Source organism: Equus caballus, chromosome 9, assembly GCF_041296265.1.
Source record: "Equus caballus isolate H_3958 breed thoroughbred chromosome 9, TB-T2T, whole genome shotgun sequence".
Taxonomy (NCBI): Eukaryota; Metazoa; Chordata; class Mammalia; order Perissodactyla; family Equidae; genus Equus; species Equus caballus.
In genome coordinates, this window is record NC_091692.1 from 5,973,875 (window position 1) to 5,993,438 (window position 19,564).

Below are 19,564 nucleotides of genomic sequence, written 5' to 3' on the forward strand. Positions count from 1 at the left end.
AAACAACTAGCAATTGAAAAGTCCAATGAAGAAAAAAGATTTCATTTATAATAGCTACTAAAAACAATATAAAATATCTGAGCATAATCCTAACAATAAATATTTGGCTCTGTACAAAGTAAGCTCCCAAAATTTCCTGAGAATAATCAAAGACATAAATACATCCTTCTAGAGGCATCTAGTAGGACCAAAGATAACAAGAAATGAGTTAATTTTGCCAAATCTAACCAAGTAAAAATATTACTAGATTATTTGAAATTCACAGATTATTGAAAATGGGAAATAATTAGAAATAATAACGGTTAATGCCTATGTAGTGTTTACCGTGTGCCATGGCACTTTTAGGTAGACAACCCATATAATCTTCATCTGCATTCCTGAGATGCATAATATGCTTTTCTGCATTTTATGCAGGAGGAAATAAAGGCTCAGAAAAGGAAGTTGCCTAAGATGACATAGCTTGTAGAGTTTGGAACCAAGAGTTAGAGCCGGGCAGCATGACTCCAAAATTCAAGCTCTGACACGCTGTGATATTCAGCCTCTCAGTCCCAAATGTCCAAAAATTTGGCAACTGGTCAAATAAATTAGGATAGATATATGCGTCTTTTAAAAATGGGAAATGCTTAGATGTAACATCAAGTGGAAAAAAGTAAATAAAACATTATAACAGTATAATTCCAATTATATTATTCCAATTATATTATTTTTGCCTATGTGTCTACACCTGTGTGTAGAAAGAATGCATTGGGGAAAAAACCTGGGCAGAAATATACCAAACATGTTAACTGCGGTTTGATGTAAGACTATGTATTATTTTGACTTTTAATATATTCCAATTGTTCTGTAAGCAACAGGTGCTACTTGTATAAGAAAATAAGAAAACTGAATTTTAAAAATAGGCATAAATAGTGACCATAGATTTCAAAGGATAAAAATTTGTATTAAAATATTTTACTTAACTGACATAGTCAGACATTTTGTTTCCCTCCTTTAACCTTTGCAAATTATGTTGAAATCAACCAAGAGCCATTGCAAATTATGTTGAAATCAACCAAGAGCCAATCACAGAGAAAAGCTAAAATACCACTCCTTTGCAGTCCAATCACCAGCCATAGCCTTTCCTCCTGCCCCCAGGCATATACGATCCTATGGCTAGTAGGAATTAAAGCTTGATACACAAAACAAGAAAACTGCAGAAAGTCACATATTTACACATTTTGAATAGTAGGAAAGGTTTGTTTTAGTCTTTTATTATTCAATTAATAGACAAGGATAAGCAAATTGTGCACCAATCTGTCTGATTAGAGACTGTGTAATTCTGGACTTCATTGCAGGCTTTTTCTACCACTTTTCTCTAATGCAAGAAACAAAAGAAAATAAAGCAAGTCAAAAACTTTTAGATTATTTTATACCTAAACGAAGATAGCAAATAAGCTAGAATATTTTATCTTTTTCTTCAAATGCTAGAATCTCCTATTTTTATTGTTAAAAGTCCAATATGACTGAAATCTTTATCTGATGAACCCTCCATGATGATGACTGATCTAAGCTCCCCTTCACTATCCTTCCTGCCTCAAAAGCAACCACTCCCCCATAAAAAACAAGGATGTTTAACCAAATAATTATCTGTTTGGGTCTCCCTCTCAAGGTCCGCTTCTCCTAACTCACAGGTCTCAAGTTGAACTGGGAACACAAATCGCATTGCAGTCAAGGAATCCTGCCATGATGAAAGTGTCAGCACAGCCTCTGTCTGCAACCACAGCCACTTTCAGCTTGCAATTTTTATTTAAAAGGCTTAATTGGAAGTTTTTATTACTCCCAATTAGGCTTTTTAATTAAAAAGAAAAGTTGAAAGAGGCTGCAGGCAAATACCTCTAAAACCCATATCGGCATAAAATCAAAGGAAATAAAAACAAAATTACGCCACTGTAAAACCGCAGTAACAGGCGCAGCTTTCAATAATGTTTACCTCTGGTCATATTTAACGTTACAGGAGCACACTGATAGTGACGAAGTGGACATGACTGATTGGAAAACCCAGACTGTGTGTAATGTAACAATCAAATTCATCAAAATGATACTTAAAAGACCACATTAGCATTCAAGGCAAAAATCTACCAAAACGCACAGTTGACAATTCAAGTAGTTAGCAACTCTAATTCACCAACACGGCACTAACTCTACACACTAATGCACACTCTTAAAATCTCTTTAACAAGCAGAATACTACGTATAAACAATGTGGGTAAGTGTTTATTGTTGTAAGATGATTAGCTTTTCAATTTCTTAAAGAATTTTTTTCTTCTATATAAAGCCTTAGCTTGTCATTATTGTCAAGTTTTACACCAGTGATGGTTTTTTAATTCAAAATGAAATTGGAACTTGCATTCACTTATATTTTTGGCATCGTTTGACTTTCATGTAATATCTTCAGAGCGAAATAGAGCTTCTTATACAGAGGTGCTCAGACGAACTGAGGTAAGAGGAATACGGAGAGATATCAGATCTCTAGCAGACACAATTCCAGACCTAAGAAACTCGGCTATTTATCCTGAATTTTATAAATTATAATAAAAGTCAGAAGAAGATATTTAAAATGGTTCTCATATAAGCTGTGATACTGAAGAAGTTATTTCTTCATATGTTAGTTTTCCAACTCACAGATTAGATTAATACTTGTCCCGCAAAATCAAGCTACCAAATTTTGGGGGAAAATATACAAATGTCAATGCAGAGAGGATAAATTTTATTACAACATGAAAGCTGACAGAAATCTTTGTTGTTTATGTCCAGTCATTTAAGGAGTTCATGTTCTGGCAGTTGAAATCTTGGCTAAGATAAGGCAGGGGTAATGCAGCCCCTCTGCCTGTTTCTAGAGACAAGAATCACGCATAACCTCTTTGCGGAGGAGCCATTCACTAAACTTGCGCAGACTGAGGAGGGGGAGTGGGTGTCTGCTGTGTCACTGATTACATTCTTCATCTCCCTGCTTCAACTCTTGTCCTCCACAATCCATTCTCTGCGTATCAAGTTTTGGTAAGGCAGAAATCAATTCATGTCATTCCCTCGCTTTACAGACTCTATTATGGCTTCTTACAGTGGCTCCAATGGCATTCAAACTCCTATGCATGGCCCATAAAAGCCCTGTCTGATCTGGCTCATGATTTCAGCCTCATCTTGGGTCTTCTTTCTACCTCACCCTGCCAGTTACTAGGGCTTTCCCCTAGTTCCACAAACATGCTAACGCACTCTTCCTTCCTTAGGATATTAGCATGTGCCCTATTCTATGTCTAACGCTCTTTCCAATGGCCCAAGTGCTAGCTTTTTCTGTGTCTCTCAATTTAAACATAGTTCATCACAGTTACTATCTTATTCTTTCATAATTCATAAATATATGAACATATATAAATATGCGCCATAACTCATCACAATTGTCATGATGATATTTAGTGGTCCATTTCCTTGTTTTCATATTGTTTTAATGTCTTCCACTTCAAAAAGACAAGAACCATGACTGTTTTGTGTATCAACATACCATACAACCTATGCAGCATGTAGCCCCATGCCTGACATATAGTAGGCACTCAATAAATGATTTTTCCCCCTTGCAACAACATCTTTTATCTTTTTATTTATTTGTTTGTTTATTTGTTTATTTATGTCTTTTTTCCAGCTTTATTGAAATATAATTAACGAATAACATTGTATTAGTTTAAGGTGTTCAACATGATAACTTGATATTTTGCAAAATGATTACTACAGTAGGGTTAGTTAACACCTCTATGATGTCACATAATTATCATTTTGTTTTGAGAGTGAGAACATTTAAGATCTACTCTCATAGAAACTTTCAAGTATATAATAGAAAATTAACTATAGTCACTACACTGTGCATCAGATCCCCAGAACTATTCATCTTATAACTGGAAGTTTGTACATTTTGATAAACATCTCCCCATTTTCCCCATCCCCCACCCCTGGCAACCACCATTCTATTCTGTTTCTATGCATTTGGTTTTTTTATATTCCACATATAAGCGAGATCATGCAGAATTTGTCTTTTCTTCGTCTGACATTTCACTTACCATAATGCCCTCAAGTTCCATGCATGTTTTCACAAACGGCAGAAATCCTTCTTCCTCATGGCTGAATAATATCTCCTTACATAATATATATATATATATATATATATATATATATATATATATATATGCCACATCTTCTTTACCCATTCATTGGTAGGTAGACACTTAGGTTGTTATCATGTCTCGGCTATTGGTAATAATACTGCAATGAACATGGGAATGCAGATCTCTTTGAGATCCCAATTTCATTAGCTTTGGCCATAAACCAAGAAGTGGAATTGTTGGAACATATGCCACTTCTATTTATGACTTTTTGAGGAACCTACATATAGTGGTTGTACGAATTTACATTCCCACCAAGAGTGCCCAAGGGTTCCCTTTTCTCCACATGCTCACCAACACTTATCTCTTATCTTGTTCATTATAGTCATTCTAACAGACATGAGGTGATATCTCGTGGCTTAATATGCATTTCCCTTATGATTAGTGATGTTGAGCATCTTTTTATATACCTGTTGGCCATCTGTATGTCTTCTTTGGAAAAATGTCTACTCAGGTCCTCTGCCCACTTTTTGATCTGATTGTTGTTTTTCTTGCTAGTGAGCTGTAGGAGCTCATTACATATTTTGGATATTGACCCCTTATTACATAGATGGTTTGTGAATATTTTCTCCCATTCCATAGGATGCATTTTCATTTGTTAATTATTTGTTTTGCCTTGCAGAAGCTTTTTAGTTTGAGGTAATCCCACTTATTAATTTTTGCTTTTGTTGTTTGTGCTTTTGATGTCATATCCAAAAATTGTTGCCCAGACCAAGGTAAAGGAGGTTTTCCTACATTTTCTTCTAGGATATTTAAGCTTCAGGTCTCATGTTTAAGTCTTTGAGTTACTTTTTTTTTTTTGAGTGGTCTAAGGTAGGGGTCCAATTTCAGTCTTCTGCATGTGACTATCCAGTTTCCATGACACCATCTAAGGAAGAGGCTATTCTTTCTTTCCCCATTGAGTATTCTTGGCTCCCTTGTCAAATATTAGTTCCTTGAGGTGTAATGTTAGGTTGTTTATTTGAGATATTTCTTTTTTCTTAATGTAGTCATTCATCCCTATGAATTTCCCTCTTAGAATTGCTTTGGCTGCATCTTATATGTTTTGGTATATTGTTTTCCCATTTTTCTTTGTTTCAATATATTTTTCTATTTCATCTGTGACCCACTGGTTGTTCAGGAGTACATTGTTTAATTTCCACATATTCGTGAATGTCACAGTTTTCCTACTACTATTAATTTCTGGTTTCAAATCTTTGTGGTAGGAAAAAATACTTGGTATGATTTCAATCTTTTTAAATGATAAGACTTGTTTTGTGATCTAACATATGACCTACCCTGGAGATGTTCTGTGTGTGCTTTAGAAGAATGTGTAAGAATCTGCTGCTGTGGGAAGGAATGGTCTGTACATGTCTGTTAGGTCCATTTGATCTAAAGCATAGTTCAAGTCCAACATTTCCTTATTAATTTTATCTCTGGATGATCTATGCATTGTTGGAAGTAGGGTATTGAAATCCTTAGCATTATTGTCTTGTCTATTTCTCCCTTCAGATCTGTTTATATTTGCTTCATATGTTTAAGTGCTCCAATGGTAGGTTTATATATATTTATAACTAGTATATCCTCTTGATGATTTGACCTGTTTGTCATTATATAACGACCTTCTTTGTCTCATTACAGACTTCGTCTTACAGTCTATTTTGTCTGATATAAGTATAGTTACTCCCGCTCTCTTTTGGTTACCATAGCATGGAATATCTTTCCACCTCTTCACTTTGAGCCTACGTGTGTCCTTTATTCTGATGTTAGTCTCCTGTAGGCAGCATACAGTTGGGTCTTGATTTTTAAGCATTCAGCAAGTCTATGCCTTTTTATTGGTCAATTTAATCCACTTACATTTAGAGTAATTATTGATAGGTAAGGACTTACTAATGCCATCTTATTAGTTGTTTTTTGGCTGTTTTGTAGTTTCCTTGTTCCTTTCCTTCTCTCTTCCTGTCTTCTTTTGTGAAGTGATGATTTTCCATAGTGGTATACTTTGATTCTCTTCATCTTTTATGTATCTATTGTAGGTTTTGCTTTGTGGTTACCATGAGGCTTACATAAAACATCTTATAGATATAACAATCTATTTTATGCTTATAACTTAACTTTGCATACAAAAACTCTACTCTGTTACTCCTCTGTCCTTTTATGTTTTTGATGTCACAATTTACCTCTTTTATATTGGGTCTTCATTACAAATTATTGTAGCTATAGCTATTTTTAATACTTTTCTCCTTTAATATTTTTAATAGAATTAAGTGGTTAACACAGCACCATATTACAGCATGAGAGTATGCTGAATTGGAATGTATACTTACTTTTGTCAATGTGTTGTATATTTTCATATGTCTTCACGTTACTAATTAGCATCCTATCATTTCAACTTTAAGAACTCCTTTAAGCATTTCTTGCAAGACAGGTCTCATGGTGATGAACTCCCTCAGCTTTTGTTTGGCTGGGTAAATCTTTACTTCCTTCATTTCTCGAGTACCACTTTGTGAAATAAAGTATTCTTTCTTGGGAGGGTTTTTCTTTCAGCACTTTGACTATATCATCTTACTGTCTCCTGGCCTGTAAGGTTTCTAATGAGAAATCCACAGATAGCCTTATGGGAATTCCCATGTAAGTAACAAGCTTCTTTGCTCTTATTGCATCTATGATTTTCTCTGTCTTTGATTTTTGACAGTTTTATTATAATGTGTCTTGGAGAAGATCACTTTAGGTTTAGTTTTTTGGAGGACTCACAAGGTTCGTGAACTTGGATATCCAACTCTACTCTCAGATTTAGGAAGTTCTCAGTCATTATTTCTTTAAATAAGCTTTCTGTCCCCCTCCCCCTCTCTTTTCCTTCAGAGATTCCAATAATTTGCAGATTGCTTCTCTTGATGGCATCCATAGTTCTCATAGGCTTTCTTCATTCTTTTTCATTCTTTTTTCTTTGTTCTATGACTGGATAATTTCAAAGGTCCTGTCTTTTACTTCACAAATTCTTTCTTATGTTTGGTCCATTCTGCTATTGATGCTCTCTTTTGCATTTTTCCATTTCATTCATTATATTCTTCAGCTCCAGAATTTCTGTTTGTTTTTATTTTTAAGATTGGCACCTAAGCTAACATCTGTTGCCAATCTTTTTTTTTTCCTTCTTCTTCTTCTCTCCAAAGTCCCCCAATACACAGTTGTATATTCTAGTTGTAGGTCCTTCTGGTTGTACTATGTGGGATGCTGCCTCAACATGGCTTGATGAGTGGTGCTGAGTCTGCGCCCAAGATCCAAACTGGTGAAATCCCAGGCCACCAAAGTGGAACATGTGAACTTAAACACTCAGCCATGGGGCCTTCCCCTGTTTGATTCCTTTTTATCATTTTTATCTTTGCTAAACTTCTCATTTTGTTCATGTATTGTTTTCTTAATTTTGTTGAATTGTCTGTGTTTTAGCTTTTTTTGTAGTTTATTGAGCTTCCTTAAGGGAGCTATTTTTATTTTTTTTGTCAGATAAATTGCAGATATTCATGTCCTCTGGAAAATTATTGTGATCCTTTTGTGGTGTCATGTTTCCTTGACTTTTTATGTTTCTTGAGATATTGAGTTGCTGTCTTCGCATTTGAAGTAGCAGTAACCTCCTCTAGTCTTTACTGACTGACTTCGGGGGAGAAATACTTTCTGTCAGCCCTGCTAAGGATTCTGAGGCTTCTCAGACCTTCATAGATACAAATACCATCACTGTCTTAATGTTCTATTGTTGTTGTAACAAATTACTATAAATATAGTGGCCAAAACCAACATAATTTATTATCTTACAGCTCTGGAGGTTAGCAGTCTGACATGGGTCTCATTGGACTAAAATCAAACTGTTCTCAATGGTCTGTTCCTTTCTGCTAAGGACTGAATGTTTGTTTCTCCCTAAAATTCATATATTGAAATTCTAATGCCCAGTGTGATGCTAGTAGGAGGCAGGGCTTTGGGGAAGTGCTTAGATTATGAGGGTGAAGCCCTTATGAAAAGGACTATTGCTCTTATAAAGGAAACCCCACAGAGCTTTCTAGACTCTTTTGCTATATCAGGATACAACAAGAAATCTGAAACCTGGAACAGGGCCCTCACTTGACCATGGTGGCACCCTGATATTGGACTTCCAGCCTCCAGAACTGTGAGAAATACATTTCTGTCACTTATAAGCCACTCAGTCTGTGGTATTTTGTTATAGCAGCCTAAATGAACTAAAATACTTTCTGAAGTCTCTAAAGGAGAATGTGTTTCCTTGTATTTTCCAGTTTCTAGAGGGTGCCTGTATTCCTTGGCTCATGGCCCCCTTCTTCCATCTTCAAAACCATAATTTTGCATGTCTCTGACTCTTCTCCCATCATCACATCTAAATCTTTGACTATAGCCAGGAAAAGTGCTCCTCCTTTTAAGGACTTATGTGATGAGGATGGACCCACCCAGGTAAGCCAGGATTATCCTCCCACATCCCTAGGAAAATAACATATTCATGAGTTTCAGGGATTAGGAGGTGGACATATTTGGGGAGGCCATAATTCTGTCTTCTACGATTATCTTTCTGAGTCTCAATTCTCTCACCTGTCTAACAGGAGAAATAATAGTTTCTACCTTATATAGTTAAAGGGATAAAATGTGATTATACACACGAAGCAGCTGGCCCAGCATCTGGCATATAATTGAGGATCTAAAACTGTTAGCTACTCTTATAAATAATAAGCTGTTCCTGCTGTGCCCAATCACTTCCAACAAAATCCACTTTCTACTACAACAAAATGGTTAGGGTCATTGATTTTGAACCCTTCCCTATCACAGATTCTTTTCTACTTCTCAGAGGACAAACTTTCCTGTTTCTATAGGGTAATCTTAAACCTTTCATAAGCATTTGTCTTCCCTTTGAATAAGCAGAGAGGCGGTACCAGGGGTCATACCTGTACAAATGAAATTTTCAAAACTGCCACTCACTAATGGGTCCTAAACCCTTTCAAAACTTCTCTTAGGACCATTCATGGTTACTTTTCAATCTAAGTAAACCTCACACTACAATTCATCATAAACACTCCCATGTCTGTTTCCCCAGGCCCCGAGCTGGAAGTGGTGAGGCAGCTAGCCCATCACTGCTGCTTTCAGAGGGCCTGGAGTCACAGTATAACCAGATTTTCAAGGTTCACCTCGAGGATTACCTGCTAAATCACAAGTTTAAAGAAAACAATTTGGAGTTACCCAAGAGGAAACTACACACTTACTTATCTCCAGACTCTCCACACAGACTGTATTAAATTTTCCATAACCAAATTTACTGCAGGACTGAGAACAAGCATGTGATATTTCCGCTGAAAGTTTTTGATATTTGAAACTGCCTGGTATAAAGAAGCTTAAAACGTAGGTGCAACTCCCTATCTCTTCGGCAAAACATTTTTTCCATTTGGGAAAACTGCTTGGTCATCTAATTGTTCCAGAGTACAAAGTAAAAATAAGTTCAAAACACGGGGGCTAAATTACACTAGATAATGCTTTTCACTGTCAAGATTTTTTAAACACTGTATCTGATATCAAACTGTTCAAGAGTTCTTTTAGCACCAATTTCTGTGACATCTTTAAATCAATACAACAAATACTCAAACTAGTGGAGAGAAAAAGAAATGAAAGATGGCATAAAATTACTTTCTTAACAATTTCTAAACTAAATATATATTTGAATATAGCAATCATCGAGCTAAACTGGTAAGGAACTCTTAGATAACTATTTAGCATTTTTCCAACGCTTGGTAGTCACTGCATCAGGTGTACAACACAGGAATTTAGAAAACAAGTAGAATTCAGCCAAATAGACTTGTTGTAGTCAACATTCACAGATGTTAAAAATGAAAGCTTGTTTTGTTTGAAAAGGACACCTCAATTTCCATCCCTGCCCGTCAAGTGAAAGGGAAAACATGTGAGGATATCAATTGTGAAATGTCAGCGTAGCAAGTAGGGTATATAACTCACGTTTCTTGATATGAAAGGGAAAGGTCTCGGTGAACGCTATTTGAAAGTCCACCTGCCACAGAGCTATACTGTACTTTCCCATGTCTTATAAACCCACTCAGGGGGCATGTGCAGGGCACAGAAGCACTATCGCAATACATCGCCCCATCACCACCCACAGCTGTTCACGGGAGGACTGGAGAGAACTGGATGTGCCAGAGAAAATGAATTCAGAAACAGAAGAGTTTCAGAATTTAAACAAGAACAGTAAAAGAACCGAAGCAAACGATGTGGTTACCTTATCCCATGAGACAAGCGTGCGTGAATGAATGAACATTATAAGGTTTTTTACTAAGCCCAAACATAACTACGACACATAAAAAGAGTCTAGATCTTTTGTTGTCACTATCAAAGGACGGAAAATGAGCCAGCCCAAAGTGACAGTGCTAGCGGCAGATAATGAAAGCTTGAAATTGAAATGGTGATAAACTCTGTGTGCAAGTCCTGCAGATTAGATGAATATTTATTACCGTTACATTTCAGATTCTACAAAAGAGCACATACCATCGTAAAGAACAGTTTCAAAAGCCCTCGTCTTTTCATTTCAAAAGAAAAAGAAAAAAGGGATATAATCTACACGGATGAATCTGAATTCATGAATGGCAACAGTCACAGTATCTTACGGTGTTTCTCAAACCAAAAAAACCCCTAATCACTTCCGAGATTTAACAAGATGGCATCAAACTATAAACAGGATCATTTCACACACAATGATAGCACAGCCACCTCTGCGGAGACAGCAGAGCGACACACACAGTTTAAAAGTGCATTTGAAAAGGGAAAGTGCAACCACACTGGTCGGAGCAAACACTTGAAGATTAATAACGTGTGACATTTAGCCAAAATCCTCCCGCCCATAGCAGGTATTTCAGCTTTTCTTAGAATGTTAAGGTGGCTGGAAACTTTTAAAGATAGGAGACTGTCGTTTGAAATGGATTTTGCTTTAAAAAGATGGTTTTGATATATCACTACACAGCTCCAAAAGTAAACGGGCACCCAAGTGCGACGGGGGTGCTCAAGAAGACACATTTCCAATACCGACCTGGCCGAGTGTGAGACTGTGGAAAATATATTGAGGTTTGATTTGATGGTTGTCTCGAGCGAAAAAATGAAGAAAGAAAAAAGAAACAAAAGAAGAAATAAATCCTCTCTCATTGTATCAACAACAAGATGGTGGCATTTGTTTTTACATAATCAACGGAGTGATTACTTGAACTACAGCATATAGCTCATTAATCTGTCTTATTAGACCAATGATAATTTGAACTAAAATTTACAGTCCACAAAGTATGGTGGTTTGAGACAGTATAAAAAATATACCTAGTTAATGAAACTCAAAACTTTTATTTATTTTCCCTTAATCATCTGGATAATTTGTCTAAGACATTGCCCTCTTCTACTGCATCTTTTTAAATAAATCTGGCTAAATAAATTGGATTCATTTTTCACTTGTGCCTCCCCCACCATTTCATGTGAATTTTCCATCCTATTTTTCAGAACAGAGAAATCAAAAACACCCTCCATATTTGAATACTATAAAATAACGGCAGAAAAACATCAGAAGGCAAACATTCTTTTCTTTTTTCTTTCCTTCCTCTTAAGCAGTTTAGAAAAAAATAAAGGCTGTCTTGCTTTGAGCTTTTAATTAGTCAATCTCCCAAACAGGTAAGTCAGTGCTGTTAAGAGCTGTTCTGGTTTCGAATAATTACCTGAAAATGAGTGCCTGGGGTTGGATTAACTATTGCCTCATCAGCATTCATCACTACCGCTATAGCATGAACTGAAAGGAAAATAATATTAAATGAAGAGAGGAGATAAAACTAAAAAGGACACAATTTTTTTTTAAATCTTGGCACAGACTATCTTCTCCCCAGATATTATTTCACTGCACACATTGTAATGGTCACGTAAGAGCCACATTCTTGAAATATACTTATCTGTATATTATATTATATTATACTTATAATTTTGTATGTGTTTCTGATTTTCATGCAGAGACTCTCACACTTTAGCTGGCACCAGAACCACCTGGGGAGCTTATTAAAAGTGAGGATTCAGGGCCAGCCCCATGGTGTGGAAGTTAAGTTTGCATGCTCTGCTTCAGCAGCCAGGGGTTCTCTGGTTCGGATCCCGTGTGAGGACCTATGCACCACACATCAAGCCATGCTGTGGCAGGGGTCCCACACATAAAATGAAGGAAGACGGGCACAGATGTTAGCTCAGAGCTAATCTTCCTCAAAAAAAAAAAAAAAGGTTAAGATTCCCAGGACCAAAAGGTTCTGAGGCAGCATGTATACTTTGGGGCCCAGAAATTTCCAAACACTCCATGTTGATTCTCCTTTAGGAGGTCTGTGGATGAGACATGGAGAAACGCTACCTGGGAGGCTGTGCACTATATCCTCTTCTACACATCAAAAGAAAAAAAGATTTCCTGCATATACCTTGCACCCCAATAAGGCAGAAACTCAGCCACAGTTTTGTCTTACTGCCCACTGCTGAACCCTTACTGCCTACCCTAAGCTGAACCCTCCAGTGACAGGGCCTCACTAGCTCCCGAAGTAATTTATCCCATCTTTGAACAACTCCAACTGTTCTCTTCTTCTTATATTTGCACGTAGGTCTTGTTCCAACCTTTAGAACCATATTCTATGACAACTATCTTGCTCCAATAAGCCTTCAAACTGACAGTGTAGGCACAGTGTAGACGGTTCCACCAAGAGGACTGGCAGGTGCACAAACCCAGTGAAAATGCTCTGGAGGTCATATGAGATGGCTCATTCTTAGATAGAGACTGGAGGATTTAAGCTATTTGAGATTTCCGTAAAGTTGCATATGAATATAAAATATTGTACAGACAATAAGAATAATGAGAAATACCAAAGGAGAGATTGTTTTCTAAAGATGAATTCAAACAATATGGAAGTTAAGAATGAAAAGTAAGGTCTCTTTTCCTAAATCTGACCTTCTAGCCCCAAACTCCTAAAACTGGTATTTTAACATTTTAATTTGCAGTTATTTTCTTGGTTACCTTCATCATAATATGTTTATTTCCCTTTCTTTACTCATAAATGCCTGACAGTTTCCCTCATTTCCCCACCACGAGAGATGAGGAGTTTGGCACCTACCTTACTTCCTCTTCCTGTCTCTCCTCCATCTTATATTATTTATTTGAGTTATCCCCATAGTTGCCTCTAGGACTTTAAATTACATAGTTAAATTTCTAGCTCTGAGTTAATCATCTTGGGCGGCATCTAAAGATGATATGAAAAATGAGGAAATTAGCACAGATCCTTCCTAAAGGCAAGATGTTAACAATGTTTTCTTTCATGTGTGTGTGTGAGGACGATAGTCACTGAGCTAACGTCTGTGCCAATCTTCTTCTATTTTATGTGAGATGCCGCCACAGCATGGCTTGATGAGCAGTATGTAGGTCTGTGCCCAGAATCTGGGCCCACAAACCCAGAGCTGCTGAAGCAGAGTGTGTGAACTTAACCACTGCACCACTGGGCCCGCCGGCAAAAACGTTTTCTTAATCACCAACTTATGTGTTAGGTGGCTGACCTGAGGCAAAGCTATTGAAATCACTCTCTCTTCTATTCATAGGCAGTAGTAATGCTGACATATATACCACGGAGAATTGTTACAAAGTTTCTAAAACCTTACATTTGACATAAATATGAATTTGTAGAACACATACACACTAGACTGACTGTCCTCATAGATTTCATCCCAACAGCCACTCTTATCTTGTAACTTTGATACAACACATGATTTTAACTCACACAACATGACTCTAATCCGTGCCTGAAGAGTTTACGCTCTATCTTGAGCTTGCTGGGTAACACACTCTATTTTTGGCCCCATAGAGACCCTTTTTTACTTGACAGGGTCCTTTATTTCTAATCAAACTTCAACAATATGACCCAAGAGTAATAAAACATTTATTGCAAAAAATGTCACCAACTAATGTCCTAGAACAAAGCCAAGCTATCAGTTCTGAAAGAGTGATTGCTTCCGAACTACTTCACTGGGTTAGTCTTGGCTGGAGAATAAATGACAGAAATTTACTCAAAAGCTAACATATAATGAAAGAAATGGCAGAGCCATAGCAGGTACTCAATGAATCACAGCAGTGAAAGATAAGGCATTGTTGTAACGCGCTAATAAACTGCAATGGCAGACTTACTTGTCAATCACACACTATAATGCCCAATCACACAATATAATGCCCAATCACACAATACAATGCCCAATGTTGTTGTCATTTTGAATAATATTATAGACAGTGAATCAAAAAGACAGAGAAACAACACTCCAATTACAAACCAAAGAACAACTTTACAAGAATTCTATGTATGTACAGCCAGGATGCAAGTGTCATTTTTTCTACCACACTTGCATTACACAGAGCAATCCCTTTTGCTTTTCCTGAAATTGATTCCTTAATTTTCCCAGTATGAAGTTACTGTCTCTTAGAAAACACACAGCATTAACTAATCGTACAATGCCCTTAAAAAATTTACAGTAAGGCTTTTTGGAAAAGTATAAGCCTTTATACATGATTATAAAATCACGCACTATTATGATATCTATAATGATATCATAAATAAATACATCCTAAGGGGTAGGCTATTCGATGCCAAAGTGATTATTGGAAAATTAGTAAGATGTATTATATCATAGTATCATAACATAAAACTTTAAATAGATATGTTTATTATCTAAAGAAAATTAGTCAACAGAATGATCAAACAGTGCAAGATAAAAAAAAAAATCCAATGAGGATGAGTTCAAATATTTCATAAGTGCCCATTCAATGGGTACGATGCAGAAGGGAAAAGGCACATTAGCAAACAAGCAACAAATAAGACATGTAGGGTGGAAAAGACTAAGGTAAAACGTATGTTTAATAAAATCACAATTAGGTCCAAAATACAAGGCAAAAGGCAAGACTTTTTATATACATACTAGCTAGAATATGTTACCTGTACTGTTTGATGGTAAACTAGAAAGAGATGAAGAAAGAATTTTAAAGATTTTATAAATTGTTGGCTGTGTAGGCAGAAGATAGGATAATAATAATTGTGTTTTTTGAAGTTAAATAATACTGACTTTAAAAATGAAAACCCATTAAAAAAAAAAGCATAATCTATACCCTGATGGTTTGGGATTAGCTACTATGTAAAAAAGAATGCCTTGATTATGTGATAGAAGTTATTAAATTCTATCTTTGCTTAGGTTTTAGATTTTCCAAAAAGGAGAAAAATAATGGCTAACATAATTCAAAATCCTAATCCTAACTGAATCTCTTCACCTCTCTATTTTTGAATCAGACATCTACTCCAAGAATTTATTCCAGCAGAAAATACTTCCCTGCTCCAGAGGCAATTTAATATAATGGTTTTTCACTATGCATAGCACAACAGGTACCAAATGGTAAAGAATTCCACAGTTGCATATGCAATTATCAAAATTACCAAGAAATAACAATTCATGAATATAAATGATTATGGCTGATTCAACATTTTATCAGAACAACTATTATAAATGTGAAAGTGCAATGAGTCTTCTTGTTTATTGTAGAATTTATACTAGCCTCTGGTGAACAACATTTTTCAGATGCTAATATTCTTGGTTTCAGCAATTTTTCCTTCATCCTGTATATATTAACTTGCAGGAAATACTTGGTAACTGTAGTTACTATTTACTGTGTAATGTAACCCAAAAGATTAGGCCAGAGTTAGCACTTAATGGTTTGCCACAAAAATGTTCAAGTGAATGTTAATTAACAGTTATTCATAATTGCTTCATGAGATTTGAAGTTAAGTTTCCACAGAGGTAACTCTTTTAATTGCCAGTGCTATCTAGATTCAATTTTCCAATTCTTATCATTTTCAATATTTTGTCACAAAGATCAGGAAAACATACGTAGTCCACATAACAGAGAAAAGCAGAATTACTATAATGATGAAGGTGCTGAACTCAATTCTCCCAGTACAGCTCTGAAGGTTCAACATATACTTTTCAAAGCCACTTTAAGAAGAAAGCCAAGGAGCAGACTAGTGTTCTAATCTGAGATGTGCCATTCTCTCTGAGAACAAATATAATTAAGTTCTCTGAGTCTTAGATCCTGCTACACCTTTGTTAAGGCCATTCCTCTTTTGACCCACAGCCAGTCAAATTGTATCCATCTTTCATGGGTCAAGTAATGTCCAACTTCCTCCATAAAGTCCTTTTTGATTATTTAGACCCAATATTGGTGGAATTCTACTTTGAATATTTAGAGGTTAGATAACCCAGTTTAGCACAGAATTACGTTTTCTTTCGTATTTTTTTTAATATACTTTATTTTTTAGAGTAGATTTAGGTTTACAGCAAAATTGAGCAGAAGGCACAGAGATTTCCCATACTATATCACTGCCTCTGCACAGACGTAACCTCTCCCATTACCAACATCGCCCGCCAGCGCTGTACATTTGTTACAACTGACGAACCTAAACTCACACATCACGCGGAGTCCATAACTAACGTTAGGGCTCCTTCTTAGCGTTATACATTTTATGGGTTTAGATAAATTTATAATGACATGTATCCACCATTATAGGATCATAGTAATTTCACTGCCCAAAAACTTCTTTGCACTCTGCCTCTCTCCTCCCTAACCCCTAGCAACCACTGATATTTTTTACTGTCTCCATAGTTTTGCCTTTTCCAGAATGTCATATTGTTGGAATCACACAATATGTAGCCTTTTCAGATTAGCTTCTCTCACTTAGTAATATGCATTTAAGGTTCCTCCAAATTTTTTCATGGCTTGATAGCTCATTTCTTTTCAGCGCTGAATAATATTCCATTGTTTAAATCCACCACACTTTATTTATCCATTCACCTACTGAAGGACATCTTGGTTGCTTCCAAGTTTTGACAATTATGATTAAAGCTGCTATAAACATAAGCATGCAGGTCTTTGTGAGGACATAAGTTTCAACTCTTTTGGGTAAATACCAAGAAGTGTGATTGCTAGACCATATGTTAAAAGTATGTTCAGTTTTATAAAAAAACTACCAAACCGTCTTCCAAAGTGGCTGTGCCATTTTGCATTCCCACCAGCAATGAACTAGAGTTTCTGTCACTCCACATCTTTGCCAGTATTGGTGTTGTCAGTATTCTGGATTTTGGCGATTTTAATGGGTGTGAAGTGAGTGGTATCTCTTTGTTGTTTTAATTTACACTGCCCTGGTGACATATGATGTGGAGTGTCTTTTCATATGCCTATTTGCCATCTGTGTATCTTCTTTGGTGAGGGGTCTGTCTATTCAGGCCTTTGGACCATTTATTTAATCGAGTTGTTTGTTTTCTTATTGTTGAGTTTTACGAGTTCTTCTTATATTTGGATAACATTCTTATCAACTAAGTCTTTTGTAAACTTTTCTCCCAGTCTGTGACTTATCTTTTCACTCTCTTGACACTGTCTTTCACAAAGAAGCTTTTAATTTTAATGAAATCCAACTTACCAATTCTTTCTTTCAAGGATCATGCCCTTGGCATTGTATCTGAAAAATCACTGCCAAATCCAAGGTCATCTTGATTTTCTCCTATATTATCCTCTGGGAGTTTATAGTTTTGCATTTTACATTTAGATCTATGTTTAGAATAACCTGGGAGTAGCTGGAGAAATCTGTGTGGTCCTGGAATTTCCTATTAGCAAGCCTATTTGGCTAACGGATATAAAGCTACTTGCCCTACCTAACCTCTGTTAGTAATAAACATGATTTTGTTCTCTATATTCCTTTGCAGTTTGTTTCTCTAACTTTTCAGATGTGGAAAAAGGATGCTATTTATTCAGGTTCCCTTGAGAGACCCACAAACTCATTTTTGTAAAATTCTGTATGTATGCGTACTTAAAAATCTAAAAAATTAAACCAAAGTGATAGAATTACAGTCAATTTTGTTTTCATCTTTGCAAATTCTAAACTTTTACTTTAAGAACACGTAATTAGGAAAAAAGATAAATATATATGTTTTTTAACATAATGCTGACTTCTTCAAAAAAAATAAAATTGATTATCCATAGGCCTTACAACAGACGTTGTCTGAAAATGCTCAATATTCTTATTTTAGGCATTTAATAGTATTTTAATAATGAGCCCCTAAATGGATTGTACAGTTAGGAACAGACTGCCTGAAGTCTCATGCCTCCTATATTATTAAGAACCCTTTCTAATCAGTTAACAGGCTCTTGGAGTAATTAAAGAAATTGTCTTCTCTGGGCAGTTACAGACCCACATGACTTTCAAAAGCACATCTCTGCATTCCATTCCGAAGGTTGGCACAGACTCCCTTTGGTCCAGTAGAAGCTATGGTATGCTTTAATGGTGCCATTTTCCTCCAAATGTCACTAACTTTCATAGAAGCCAGCAGCTTCAAAGTGCTCGAGGCGAGGGCTGCGAATCAGGGGACACTCCCTCCCTCCTCTGCCACTATGTTTCTGCTCACTTAGCCTCACTTCATTTTGTCCACCCACAAAATGAGAAAAATAATTCCAGCTTGTTTCTTAACAGCGATAGAAAAAAAATAAATGGGAGTGTATACATGAATGTTATAATCTGAGATTCTTACAAGTAAAGAAAAATACATACACACAAACACTCAGAATTGCTATTACTGTAATTAATTTTAGAAGTCCATCAATTCAGGTTATGTAATTTTTCTTTTTTTTTTTTTAACTCAAGATGAGCTTAAATATGTGACATTTTTCTCCAAATATCACTAACTTTCACAAAAGCCAGTGGCTTCAAGGTGCTGGAACCTGGATAAGTATCAAAATGGCAGAGGCACAAGCACTTGTCTCTAGGAGGAAAGCTGGTATTCTCCAATTTGACAAGAAAAACATGACCCTTGAGAGCTTCTTTCCCAATCAAGAAATGAAAAATCACTTGTATGTGGCAAGTTAACCAAATAATAGAGGAAGGATGCCAGTTCCAGGAAAAGACATTTTGATGGATGTGAAAGGAATGAAATGAGATGCCTGCTTTATTAAATAGCAGCGGATCTGCATTCTACCCCTGAGAGGAAGTTTACAAAGGAGCAGGACAGTCACGTAAGGGAACTGAAACCCACAGTCATGCGCAGTAGATTCAGAAGGACAGAAGCACAAAGTACATAAAGCATAAAGAGCATAAAAACAAGCGGCATTTGATAAAACACAAGAGACTCAGGAGAAGGGCATTACAGCTTGAAGATAGAAAGCAGCAAATTAGGGTCAAGTTAAAGCTTGTTTTTATAAGTTTGAAAACATTGAAAAGACCAGACAGAGAAAAAAACCTGGCAATTTAGCAGGGCGATAGATGGCAAATAGCTGGGAAAGG